Raw genomic sequence first — 14275 nt, forward strand, 5'->3', positions numbered from 1 at the left:
TACTAGCTTGATGCTCTTTTAGCATTCTGCACATTCATTTGGCCTTTATAGTTTCTACAATTTGGATTTATATATTCATCCATCTTTTGGTAATTTGTCACAAGCAGGTATCTTTCCCCTTCCTCCTTTCCAAACTTCTGGAATGAAGGATTATGGTTTCTAGGATGCTGAAAAATTCAGGATCTTTTCCTCTTGTTTTGTACTTGGGTTTCCTGCACTCTTTTCATCCCCTTTACTTTGGAATTCTTTCTATTCTCACTTCATGCTCATTTGATTCAGCTGATACAACACAGGGATCCATAGATTTTACTCAATTGCCATTTATCTGCTTGGAAGGAAGGAGAAAAGGAAAAGTTTCTTAGGCGTTAATGGCTGAAACAGATGAACTCATTCAAGCTCAAAGCATGTCAGATGCTTCTTCAATGCCTCGAGTGTGGTGGACCCCACGACTTCCATTCTTGTGCTGTCCAATTCAGTAGGCGACTGATGATCCCCTTGAGAACATATCTTGGCAATTCTATTTTCAATTCCGTTCCTAATTATGACCAACATGGAACATGCCTTCCTCACAGTAAGTGCGCACTGGATGGATATTTTCATCATCTTTCAAACCCAAGATCCCTTTCTGGCTCATTCCATGTATATGTATAACCTGTCCCCAGTGTGAGTCATTTGATGTCTACTGAGATTTCCACGGCCACTAAAGCACTTTCCACACTGCATACATGTGTATGGCTTCTCCCCACTGTGGGTTCTTTGATGGATCCTAAGTTTTCCACTCACACTGAAACTCTTCCCACAAGTCATGCATGTGTATGGCTTCTCCCCAGTGTGGGTTCTTTGATGTTGAGTAAGACTTCCACTCACACTGAAGCTCTTTCCACATTCCATGCATGTGTATGGCTTCTCCCCAGTGTGGGTTCTTTTATGTTTAGTAAAACTTCCACTGTCACTGAAGCACTTTCCACATTTCATGCATGTGTATGGCTTCTCCCCAGTGTGTGTTCTTTGGTGTTTAGCAAGACTTTCACTTTGAATGAAGCTCTTTCCACATACCCTGCATGTGAATGGCTTCTCCCCAGTGTGGGTTCTTTGATGGTTCCGAAGTTTTCCACTCTCACTGAAGCACTTTCCACATTCCATGCATTTGTACGGCTTCTCTCCATAATGGGTTCTTTGATGTTTAGTAAGACCTTCACGCTGAACGAAACTCTTTCCACATTCCATGCATGTATATGGCTTCTCCCCAGTATGTGTTCTCTGATGTTTAGTAAGACTTCCACTTTCATTGAATCTCCTTCCACATTCCGCACATGCGTATGGCTTCTCCCCAGTGTGCGTTCTTTGATGTTTAGTAAGACTCCCACTCACACTGAAGCTCTGACCACATTCCAAGCATGTGTATGGCTTTTCCTCAGTGTGGGTTCTTTGATGTTGTGTGAGACCTCCACTTTCACAGAAGCTCTTTCCACATTCCATGCATGTGTATGGCCTCTCCTCAGTGTGTGTTCGTTGATGGTTTGTGAGGCTACCACTCTGACTGAAGCTCCTCCCACATTCCATACATTTGTATGGCTTCTCCCCAGTGTGGATTCTTTTATGTTTAGTAAGACTTCCACTGTCACTGAAGCTCTTTCCACATTCCATGCATGTATATGGCTTCTCCCCCGTGTGGGTTCTTTGATGGGTCCTTAGATGTCCACTTACACTGAAGCTCTTTCCACATTTCCTGCATGTGTATGGCCTCTCACCAGTGTGGGTTCTTTGGTGATTCCGAAGTTTTCCACTCTGACTGAAGCTCTTTCCACAATCCATGCATGTGTATGGCCGAACCCCAGTGTGTGTTCTTTGATGCTTTGTAAGACTTTCACTTTGAATGAAGCTCTTTCCACATTCCATGCATGTGTATGTCTTCTCCCCAATGTGTGTTCTTTGATGTTTTGCAAGACTTCCACTCTCACTGAAGCTCTTTCCACATTCCACACATGTGTATGGCTTCTCCCCACTGTGGGTTCTTTGATGTTTAGTCAGACTTCCACTTTCACTGAAGCTCTTTCCACATTCCATGCATGAGTATGGCTTCTCCCCAGTGTGAGTTCTTTGATGTTTAGTAAGGCTTCCACTGACACTGAAGCTTTTTCCACATTCCACACATGTGTATGGCTTCTCCCCAGTGTGAGTTCGTTGATGTTGGGTAAGACTTCCACTGTCCCCGAAGCTCTTTCCACATTCCATGCATATGAATGGCCTCTCCCCGGTGTGTGTTCGTTGGTGGTTTGTAAGACTTCCACTCTGACTGAAGCTCTTTCCACATTCCATGCATGTGTATGGCTTTTCTCCCGTGTGGACCATCTGATGTCTAACAAGATTTCCACTGTCACTGAAGTTCTTTCCACATTCCATGCATGAGTATTGCTTCTCTCTAGTGTGGACCATTTGTTGTCCAGCAACATTTCCACTGTCACTTGGGCTCTTTCCACATTCCATACTTTCATTTGGTCTCACCCCTACATCCATTCTTTGATGTTCAGAAAGATTTCCTGGTTCACTGAAGCTCTCGCCATATTCCACGCATTCATACGGCTGCTCTCCAGACTGGACTCCTTGATTTTGTGTAGGCCTTCCACCTGCAGTCAAGGTCCGTCTACATTCCATGGTTCTCTATGGCTTCCCCAAAGTGTTGGATCATTGATGCTGACTAAAAGCTTTGCTCTCTCTGAGGCTCCTTCCACATTACAAATTTTCATATGGTTCTTCGAAGTCGAGGGACACTTGGGCCTACATGGATGCTCTTCTACTATTCTGCGCAGTCATTTGGTATTTGTCATTTCTACAATTTGGATTTATTTCTTTGTCTGTCTGTTGGTAATATGTCACACTCTATACCCATTCCCTTTCCTCTTTTCTGAACTTCTGGAATGACGAGCAATGTGTTCCAAAACCCCTGAGACATGCAGGATTTTGCCTCTTGCCTTCTACCTGGTTTTCCTTGTGCTTCTTTGATCCCAATGAATTTGCAAATGTCTCTTTTATCACTTCATTCTCACTTGTTTCTGATGATACGATGCAGGTATCCATATAATTTCACTGGCTCGCCTTTCATCTGCTTGGGAGGAAAAAGGAAATGAAAATCTTGGCAGGAGTTAAAGGCTGAAACTAATTAACTCATTCGAATTCATTTGGGTCCAGGAGCCAACGAGGGAGGGAAATATCCTTGACTCAGTCTTGACCCACAGGGAGGTGCTGATAGGTGGGGTGCAGATTAGGGGAGCTCTGGATGCAGGTGATCACTCCATCCTTTGCTTTGAGATCAGGGGAATGGGGACGAGCAGCAGGTCAAGCACTAGAAGCTGGGACTTCAACAGGGCCAACTTTGGCCAACTGAGGGCCAGACTGGGGAATGTCATTAAGAAAGATGTTGAAGAGCACTGGGCCCAGGACTGAACCCTCTGGCACCCCACTAGTTACCCCCCTCCAGTTTGAGAAGGTGCAATTGATGAGCACTCTTTGTGTCCGATTTTGCAGCCGGTTTTGGATCCACCTCATTGTTTTTAAAAGGGATGTGGGGGTGCAGTGAGTTAAACAGCTGAGCCCTGGGCTGGTTGATTGAAAGGTGAACAGTTCGAAACCGCAGACAGCATAAGGTCCTGTGCTTTGTCCCAGCTCCTGCCAACCTTGCAGTTTGAAAACATCAAATGCAAGTAGATAAAAAGGTACCACTTCCGTGGGCAGGTAACAGCGTCCTGTGCACCTTGGTGTTTAGTCATGCGGCCACATGAGCACGGAGACTGTCTGCGGACAAACCCTGGCTCCCTCGGCCAGGAAACGGAGGTGAGCACCGGCCCCTAGGGTCAGGCATGACTGGACTTTAATCTCATGGGGAAACCGTTACCTTTTAAATGTTTTTCTATCTTGTCCACTTTTCACTAATTTGCTCATTAGAATGTCATGGGGCACTATGTCAGAAACAAGGAATTGCAGGGACAGTGCAAAGAAGCATCTGGGCCACAAACCGTTCTCCTGCAGCAGCTCCGGTATGGCAGAAACCGGAAACCGTCCGTCTCTGAGACACCAACAGTCCCAGGCAGGGATGTGTGCAGCCCACCAGCAGATGCCTGCAGCGGAACATGGCTGAGCCCCCTGCAGGGGCGCAAAGGTGCCGGGGATCCCACAGGGATGATGGGCACGATGCGGGTCTGCTCAGGAGGAGGGTTTGCGAGCTCTTGAGGCACTTACAGTGTATGCAGGAGCGGCTCCCGTCACGCAGCGAGGCCCCAGCAGCCGCAACGGATGCACAGGGAAGTGCGCAGCTGCTTGCCGCAGGCGCCTGCCTGGATGCAGTTGAGAGCTTTGCAGCTGCACAGGCTACGACTCCTTCAGGGTCGGCTTTAGGGCTACATCCTGCCCAGCTCTGCCCATGGGCAAAATACTCTTCCTCACTGTAAGCTAGCACTGCTTGTATTGCTAGCAATCAACCCATGGATTGCCAAGGTCAGACTATGGAGATCGGGTGGGGTTGGGCTGTGGCAGATGGGAGGGAGAACAGTCAGAGCGGGATTATCTCAGCTTATCTGGAAGCAGGCTCTTCCGCGAGCCTGATGAGGACAGCTTTTCCGTGCATGGGGGCCTGAGCCTGCCCTTTGTCCATCTTTCTTGCCAAGGAGCTAAAAAGCAGGTTGAAAGAAGGTAGAAGACCCTCAACGGTGGGGTCTTTCTAGCCATGCATTTTGGCACCGAGCCCACTCCATAGCAGAGGGAGGCTCTGAGATGGGGTTGCCACACACGGCTCCCTCACAGGCTGTCTAGATTAATGATTTCGAAGAGGAAGTGCAGGGAACAAGTAAAGGAAGCACGATCCAGCCACGGGTTTTGGCTTTCAAAGCTCCAGTGTAGGAAATCCGGGCATTTACTCAGCCCAGGCTTTGCCTTGAACCTTGAGTCCGGAAAGCAAAAGCCAACGCTGGGCCTGCTCAGATACCGGCCGTGGTGCCCTCCATCCTGTCGGCACTCCTGCGCAGCAGAAGGGAAGCAGAGACAACCCTCTGGCTCCTCCGCCACGGGGGATCCTCTCCGAGGGGGAGGCCTTCCCCCACCGCAACACTGCCTCCCATCCTCCACGCATGCAGGGGGTCCTCTGGGGAGAATTCCTGGAGGAGTCGCAAGAGCTCCGTGTGCAGGGAAACTCTGCCCACGCTCTAGGCATTGCTATGGCTTCTCCCCAGGGGAGAGTGTCTCCCGGAAATGAAGATGCTGCTTCCAGCCAATGCCCCTTCACACCCCACGCACTGGCTTGGCACCCTCCTCACCTGGGGGGTGGGGGTCCCCAAAGTGGAGTAAGGCTTCCGCTAGCAGTGAACCTCCTTTTGCTATGTACTTGTTCATATGGTTATTTTCCCTTGCTGGGAATTTTTAATTTTTTAAAATTATTTTCTATTGTAAAGGTACAAATGCAAATACAAAAAATCTTAAAATAAAGGGGAAAAACCCAAAGACACAATGTAAACTATCAAGAGAAATTCACCCTTAGGGCACCCCTCCACCAGGACCACAGCTGCCTAATATTTTTTTTTTCACTATCATCTTGGAGAATTCATGGAAGACAGCAGAAGTGCCAGAAGACTGCAGAAGGGCTAATCTTGTCCCTGTCTACAAGAAAGGAAAAGAAAAGATGACCCAGGGAACTATGGACCAGTCAGTCTGACAGCAAACCCTGAAAAAAAATGAGAGCTAATTATAGAACAGTCTGCAAACGCCTTGAAGACAATGCAGTAATTACCAGAAGCCGGCATGGATTTCTCAAGAACAAATCCTGCCAGTCTAATTCAATGAAGGAGTGCTTACATCCATATACGCCCGCCCGCCCGCCCCTTGAGATCTGCGGGAGAGGCCCTTCTCCGGGAACCCTCCGTGAAAGAAATTAGGAGGATAGGTACTTGGAGGAGGGCTTTCTCTGCGGTGGTGCCCCATCTGTGGAATGCGCTCCCCAGAGAGGTCCGCCTGGCACCGTTGTTATTTGTTTTTCAGCGCCAGGCGAAGATCTTTTTATTCAAATGTCATTTTAACTGTTAATACTATTTGCTTATTTTATCTGGCCAGGGCGACTTATTTTATATTGTAAATTTGTTGAATGTATTATATTTTAATTTTATGTTGTGAGCCGCCCCGAGGCTTCGGTGAATGGGGCGGCATAGAAATGTTTTAATAAATAAAATAAATCCCTTTTTTTGGCTGGGTGGCCTCTCAAATGGACTGTGGGGATGCTGTGGACACCATCTATCTAGACTTTAGTGAAGCCTTCAGCAAAGTGCCCCACGACATCCTGATTGCCAGCTGGCTGAAAGAGGTCTTGATAGTGCAACCTAGAGGTGGATCCACAATTGGCTGCGAAATCCGACTCAAAGAGCCCTCAGCAATGGTTCCTTCTCAAACTGGGGAGAGGTGTCAAGCCAGGTAACAGGGTTCTCCCCGGGACCAGTATTCTTCAACATATTATTATTATTATTATTATTATTATTATTATTATTATTATTAAACATTTCTATGCCGCCCCTTGCCGAAACCTCGGGGCAGCATAGAATGAATGAAGTAGAGGAAGAGTACAAGGAAAGAAGTTTGCAGATGACACAAAGCTGGGTGTAATAGCCAATGCGTTGGAAGACAGAGGCAAGATACAGGTTGGTCATGACAGGTTAGGATGCTGGGCAGAGAACAACCGAGTGAAATTTAGTAGGGACAAAAGCCAAGTCTACCACTTAGGAACAAGCTACAAAATGGGGGATACTAGATTCTTCAGTCCTGCAAATGAGCAAGATCTTGGGAGCGCTGTAGCCCACAGTGTAAGCCAACAATACAATGCGGCTGCAAAAAGGGCAAAAGCTAATTTGGACAACATTAACAGAAGTGTCACTTCCCAAAACATGTGAAGTGTCAGGTGCCCTATACCCAGTGTGAGTCAGCCCTTACCTAGAGTACTGCATCCAGTTCTGGGAACCTGTTTTAAAAATAAGCAGAAAAGCTAGAAACCTCTTTTCACTAGTACAGTTTTCTGTTTTCCCCCCTCCCTGGGTTTTGCAACATCTGCCTATTTCATATTCAATTTTTATTATTAGTTGGATTACAAATGCAATCTATACAGTTCACCTCACAGTGAACCCATTTCCCTTCTCAGTCTTTCCTGAATTTCTAGAACCTGGAGTTGATACACGAGCCCACTTTGCCAAAGGACCAACTTGTTTTCCCTCCTTTTCTTTACCTGGTCACTGTCCTGCTTTTTAGACTTCCTGTGTTTTGGAATGTCATGCTCCTCACTTCACCCTCTCATTTTTGCGGAGAGGGCAGATGAAGCCACCAACGTCTCAGCCTTCGGCCAATGCCCTGCTTGGGAATGAAGGCAAAACATAGAAACAGGGCGAGTCAGAAGGGGTCTCCCGGGCCATCTAGTCTGACCCCCGGCTCCAGCCGGCTCCGCTCACGACACGCCCACCATGTGCATGTCCAGTCTATCCTTGAACACCCTCACCGATGGGGCCTCAACCACCTCCCATGGAAGGCCATTCCATACCCTCGGGGTCCTAACAGTCAGGAAGTACTTCCTGGCATCCAAATTGAAAAAGAAACTGTTGTTAGAGACAGCGGCTGAGACAGCTGCTTTCACTGAGGATCAGCAGAAAGTGTGGCTGCTGCTATTTCAATGCCTGGAAAAAGTATCCCTTTCCAATGTGTGTGGGCTTGCATGTTCCTGGGATTTCCACAAACCGGGCTCTATCCACTTAGCCAAGATGTCCTCTCCTCTGAAGGATGCAACAGCCATTCTGGTCTAAGTCCCTCTGAGACTAAAGCACTCACAGCCGGCTCCATGAGAGAAGGGAACACAAAACTCCAGAGCAAGTCCTGCAAAAGAAGCGAGAGCCCCTTGGGGGCTTTTAGGGTCTGCAAAGCGGAGGCTCCAGGTGAATTCTTAGGATTTCTAGAGAAACCCCTCGTCGCAGTGACAGCATTAGCAGGGCCGGCTCTGGAGTCTCCAGCTCGGATCCTCAACACAGCCCCGTTCCCGCCAGTTTCTAGCCCAGCACGAGAAACACCCAGCCAGCCTCAGATGCTCGCAGCTCCAGCTCTGGGGCACGAAGCAGCGCAACGATCGCAAGCACAAAGGCCGTGCCCCAGTCGCGTCCCCAGGCCCCGGAGCCTGCGCCTCGCTCCAAAGCGGGTGGAAGGTTCAGCACTGCAGCCCCACCACAGGAGGCATCTCCCAGGTGAAGATGCTGCGGGGCCCCTTCCCTTCATGGTGGGGAGCGAAAGGAAGGAAATCTCTCCTCCTCCTTTTGCCCTATGCAATGCCCACCTCCCTGCACCGGAGTCTCCCGGGGCTGAATTCCTCTCCAGGAAGGGCTCCCAAGAGAGGGTCGCGCCATGGAAACCTCACCATGCATTGAACCGGGGAGGGGGAGGGGGAGCAGGGATCGGATCCCACAAGCGGCCCCTCCCTTCCCACGCCGGTGGGGAGCTGATGGGTTCTCCCCTCTTCCACCACCCAAGCTCCCCAGGCTTGGGCTCTTGACCTGCCCTTTTCTCTCACACCCACAGAAGTCAACCTTCTGCCTGGTCGCGGATCCTACCAGTCTTCCATGCTGTGTGGCTGGGCATTCGGGGTGCTCCAGGGACCCCGTTGTTACTACATTGCGTGTGCCCCACCTTTTTCTCCTGTGAGGAATCCGAGGCAGCTTACGCAGCTCCTCTGCTTTCCATTTTCGCCCTCACAGCATTTCCATCCTTACTGTGCGGGAGGCTGGCTGAGAGCGAGGGACTGGCCCAGATCCATCTAGTGAGCGTCATGCCCGAGCGGTGAACCGGGAGGAGCGCTCGGATCTCCCAGGCCCTCAGTCCAGCACTCTGGCTCTGCTATCACACGCCCTGCACCCGTCAGAGATGCCTTCCCTTACCTTTGTGTAAGCCTGAATGGCTCCTATTCATACAGTCACAGACTCCTAACATACTAGAGCTGGAAGGAGCCGGAAGGTCCTCGGGTCCGAACGCCTGTTGTTGTTGTTGTTGTTAGTCACAAAGTCATGCCTGACCCATCATGACCCCACAGACAACACTCCTCCAGGCTCTCCTGTCCTCCATCATCCCCCAGAGTCCACCAAGCTTGGCAGAACATGTGCAAGCAGGACCCCAGATCCTCGAAGTACAAGAAAGACCGAGGAGAATGGGCTTCCTGTGCGGTAAAACATTCAAATTTCTTGTAAGTGTATCGACTATATTTGCAATCCAACCTCTAATTAAAAGTTGAAGAGGAAATCTGTTGTTGTTAGTCGTGAAGTCGTGTCCGACCCATCACGACCCCATGGACAACACTCCTCCAGGCCTTCCTGTCCTCCACCATCCCCCGGAGTCCACCTAAGCTCACACCGACTGCTTCAGGGACTCCATCCAGCCACCTCATCCTCTGCCGTCCCCTCCTTCTTTTGCCATCTATTGTTCCCAGCATTAGGCTCTTCTCCAGGGAGTCCTTCCTTCTCATTAGGTGGCCAGAGTATTTGAGCTTCATCTTCAGGATCTGGCCTTCTAAAGAGCAGTCAGGGCTGATTTCCTTCAAGATGGACAGGTTTGAGCTCTTTGCAATGCCTGCTATTGCAAGACACTAACTTATCCCATACCTCAGATGCCTGTCCAGACCCGTTTTGAATGCCTCTATTGATGACTGGCACGTCATCCTCCCCTCTTCCCTCCCTCAACCAGTCCCCCATGCTCTGCCTTCTCCTGGTCGCACTCTGGGGCCCTGGCCTCACCCTTCCCTCTCTCGCCCCCACAAGTCCGTGCTCTGGGCTCACAGGGCGCTTGCCGGTTCCCCCTTGCAGGGCGCAGGCGATGAAGCGACCCCCTCCTGCCCCCCACGTGGAACCTCCGCCCCGGGGAGGAAAGAAAAGGCCGCATCCTGGAGTCTCAATTCAGTGCTCCGGCTTCCCCGGCCTTTTCAGGGATCACCTTGCAGAGTAATGTTACTCCGATAGTGAGCTTAAGCAGTCCGTATACTTTAGTTTGCATAAGCGATTGCTTCATGCGTGGCTCTCACTTCTGAGTTTCGGTGCGCGCTGAGCTTGCAACCGGCTCCGCAGCCCTCCAGGGACCCCTGCCTGCCTGCCCTTTTTCAAAATGCCCGCGCTGCCCCCTCCCTACACAAAGCGCCGCTTCCCGCCCTCTTCCAAGATGGCCGCACGTCCGCCGAGACGCCCGCGAGGCTGCCCTCCTTCAAGATGGCGCCTGCGGTGATCTTGGAGCCCAGGAAAATAAAATCTGTCACTACCTCCCTTTCTTCCCCATCTATTTGCCAGAAAGTGAGAGGACCGGATGCCATGATCTTAGTTTTCTTAATGTTCGCTTGCCCTCTCCTGAATGCCCAGTGGGATTGAGAGCTGCATGGAGGAAATTGGAGGGGGGAGGGACAGAGGGAAGGGCAGTTGCACGTCCCAATGCAAAGCGAGGCAGAAAGGGAACCATCCTGTGGGTGAACTACAACCAGAACCTTTTCACACGTGCAGTTTTTAATGTGTGCACCCAGTGCCATTTTATTATTAATGTTGAGATTATCAGTCTAACTTTGTACACCTCTGTCATCACAGAGATGAATTCTATTCATTTAGACTGTTTATATTGCAAGGAATAATAGTTATTGCAAGGGATCCAAAGAGGCTTAAATAATTGTTGAAGTCACCCCCTTACTCTCCGAGGAACCTCCCACACCAGAGCACTGAGGTCAGGGCCAAAACCTGCTGAGCTAGTGATGGGCCTGCTGGTCTCAGGGAAGGCTCAGCAGCCCTTGGATGTTCCTTCTGTCTTCTGAGAGAGATCTCCATTCTCTTAGGTGGCACCACCCACACAGAAGAGGGGAAATGTTGGGGAAACTTTGGGAACTGCAAGGATGGCAAAAAAAAAGGGAAAATCTTGAGTAGAAAAATTGCTGACAGTGGGTAGAGATGTGAAGATCCAGAAAAAATGGACAGTATCAGTGAAACAACAGGCTCCCCCACTTTCCTTTTTGCAAATTTTCCTATGCATTTCTCTCTCTGAGGAAAGAAAACCCTAAGATTTCATTGGTCTCCATTGCCACGTCAGCTGCCCATAGCCATAGGATTAAAGGGGAGAAAATGGCCAAGCCCCAGTCAGAAGGTGACAGAAAATGCTTGGTCAGCAGCCAGAAGCCACAGAAAAGCTTTCTCTTCAGTGTGGGTTCTCTTGTGATCAGCAAGACTAGTATGATGGCTGTAGCACTTCCCACAGTCGGTGCATTTATATGGCTTTTTTCCCGTGTGGACTTTTGTCTGTGAATTTGAACTCTGATCTATCACAGAAGTCCATCTTGCATTCTGGGCATTAGTGTGGCTTCTCACCTGTGTGGCTTCTGTCAGGTTCTGCAAGGTGTGTTTGCCAAAGGAAGCTTTTCCCACATTCCAAGCACATGCACCGTTTCTTTCCTGTGTGGATTCTTTTGTGTATTATATGGTGGGATCACTAGAATCATAGGAGAGTTGGAAGGGGCTATGAAGGTCATTGGATCCAACCACCTGCTGTTGCAGGACATCCCACTCAGATCTCTCTCTGAAGCTTTCTGCCACTTCCCTTTAAGAACAACTTTGCTGAATCAAATGGTTTATCTAATCTATAACTCTGGACAGCTCAGGAAGCTCAGTTGGTGGCCACACAGAGGAGGGCCTTCTTTGTGTTAGCCCCCAAATTATGGACCGATCCCTTCACTGAGGTTTGCCTGGAGCCAAGCTTACTGCCTAAGACTGCCCTCTATGCTGAAGCATTTAATACCTTGAAATAACATTCTAGGAGGCAGGGGGTTTTTTTAGCTGTTTTAGGACACTTAGTGTTATGAAGCTGTCTTAGCTGTTTAAGTAGCTAAAGTTTGGTTTTGGTTTCAATGAAATGTCGTGTCCTTACAGTTATTTATATTTCATATTGCATTGTATTGCTGTACACCACTCAGAGAGCTGTGGCTGTTTAGTACTAGGTCTCCTCACCTGGTTACTACTTCGCAAGGCCCTGTCTCCTAGAAGTCACCAGGTCCACGATACCTTCGCCCAGGATACCACCATCTCCCTGCTGAGTGAACGCACACCCGACAGCTGTCCTCTTCCACCTTTAGCTGTGTGTTTCAAAGCCAGCACAAGAGGTAAAACTTCAAATCAACCCAAATCAGGAATTAGGGAATGTGTATGATTTCTATAGCAGGCCACCGTTCAGGAAAAATAAGAACAACAGTAGGCCTGAAGGCCTAAAGCCAAGCCTAGCAGGCATGGAAAGGCTGTCTTTTCTCTGCATCGCCTCATGTATTCATCCTTAGCGATCCGGTCCAGCCAAGGCATCTTGCTGTAGATCTGAGGAAGCTGAGGGAGAAACAGAACTGCCCTGTGTTCAAGCCGATATAAAGTCTATTGAACACAGCAAAAAAATATGGATAAAGGACATGAAGCGGCAAGGGTGAGCTTCCACCCTCCCCATCTGTGCCCACTGCTGCTCCTCGAGTCAGTTCTCCAGAATGTGCTGACCCTCATTGTCTGGACTTTTGCTCTGCACAGACAGCAGTGCTGGTGAGATGGCGAATCAGGCCCTTTGCCTATCCCACAACAATCTGGAAGCCGAGGAAGAGGATGAGGAGCAGACGCGGCATGTGAACTTGGCAGGAAGAGCTAGACTCCCTGGAAGGAGGGACCTGATGGGGGTCCTGCCAGAGGGAACTCTCAGACCCAGAACTGGCACAGGCTTATCACAAGGTCCTTTCCTTGAATTGTCCCCACTGTGCAGTACACAACTAACAATTCTGTCCCTGCATGACACTTTGCCAGTGTCCACTGTGCTGGAAAAAGGAATTCTCTGAGCATGTGCAGGGACAAATGGCCCAGGTTGCAGGACACAGGGTTTGGTCCTGTGGTCAGATGCGGCCTGGTCTACTCTGTGGAGCTTCCAATCCTACATGAAAATCCAGTCATGGCTAGCCCAGGCTTTCTCCATGCCTGCATCTTAATTTAGAAGACAGTCATATGGATCCTGACAATTTCCAGTTGACAGGAGTAGAATTTTTTTTCTGCCTGAACATGCACAGAATTCTGCCCTTAGGGTGGGAGTCACTTTGTCCTGCCCTTGCTAAGAAACTGCCAGGGACAAATGTGTGCCGATCAAGGGCAATGGCTCGGAGATCACTGGAGAGCTGGAAGGAGCCAGGAAAGAAATCAAGTTCAACCCCCGCTCAGCACAGGATCCCAAGTTAAACTATTCCTCCTAGATGGCTGTCCAGATGCTTCTTCAATGACTCTAGTGTGGCGGAGCCCACAACTTCCATTCTTGTGCTGTCCAATTCAGCAGACAACTGATGATCCCCATAAGAACAGAACTTGGCAATTCTATTTTCAATTCCATTCCTAATTATGACCAACAAGGGAAGGTTGCCTTTCTCACAGTAAATGTGCTTACTGTGTTTTTATCATGTTTCAAGTCCAAGATCTCCTTCTTGCTCATTCAATGTATATGTACAGCCTATCCCCAGTGAGTCATTTGATGTCTACTGAGATTTCCACGGCCACTAAAGTGCTTTCCTCATCCATTCATGTGTATGGCTTCTCCCCAGTGTGAGTTATTTGATGTTTAGTAAGACTTCTATTCTCACTGAAAATCTGACCACATTCCATGCATATGTATAGTCTCTACCCAGTGTGGGTTCATTGATGGCTTATGAGACTTCCACTCTGACTGAAGCTTTTTCCACACTGCATACATTTGTATGGCTTCTCCCCAGTGTGAGTTCACTGATACTGGGTAAGACTTCCACTCTGAAGCTCTTTCCACATTCCATGCATGTGTGTGGCTTTTCCCCAGTGTAGACCATCTGATGTCTAGCAAGATTTCCACTGACACTGAAGCTCTATCCACATTCTCTGCATGTGAATGGCTTCTCCCCAGTGTGAGTTCGTTGATGTTGAGTAAGACTTTCTCTCACACCAAAGCTCTTTCCACATTCCATAAATGAGTATGGCCTCGCCCTAGTGTGCATTCTTTGATGTTTAGTAAGGCTTCCACTTACACTGAAGCTCTTTCCACATTCCATACATGAGTATGGCGTCCCCGCAATGTGTGTTCTTTGATATTGAGTAAGTTTTCCACTCACACTGAAGCTATTTCCACATTCCATGCATATGTATGGCTTTCCCAGTGTGGGTTCTTTGATGTTTAGTCAGACTTCCACTTTCACTGAAGCTCTTTCCACATTCCATGCATG

General features: G+C 48.9%; 1 pseudogene; it reads right to left on the reverse strand.

The window, feature by feature from the left end:
- LOC123035065 overlaps positions 1–14269 on the reverse strand; it is a 50498-nt pseudogene extending 36229 nt beyond the window's left edge.
- Positions 14270–14275: the final 6 nt, after the last annotated feature.

Source organism: Varanus komodoensis, unplaced genomic scaffold, assembly GCF_004798865.1.
Source record: "Varanus komodoensis strain SLA01 unplaced genomic scaffold, ASM479886v1 scaffold76, whole genome shotgun sequence".
NCBI lineage: Eukaryota > Metazoa > Chordata > Lepidosauria > Squamata > Varanidae > Varanus > Varanus komodoensis.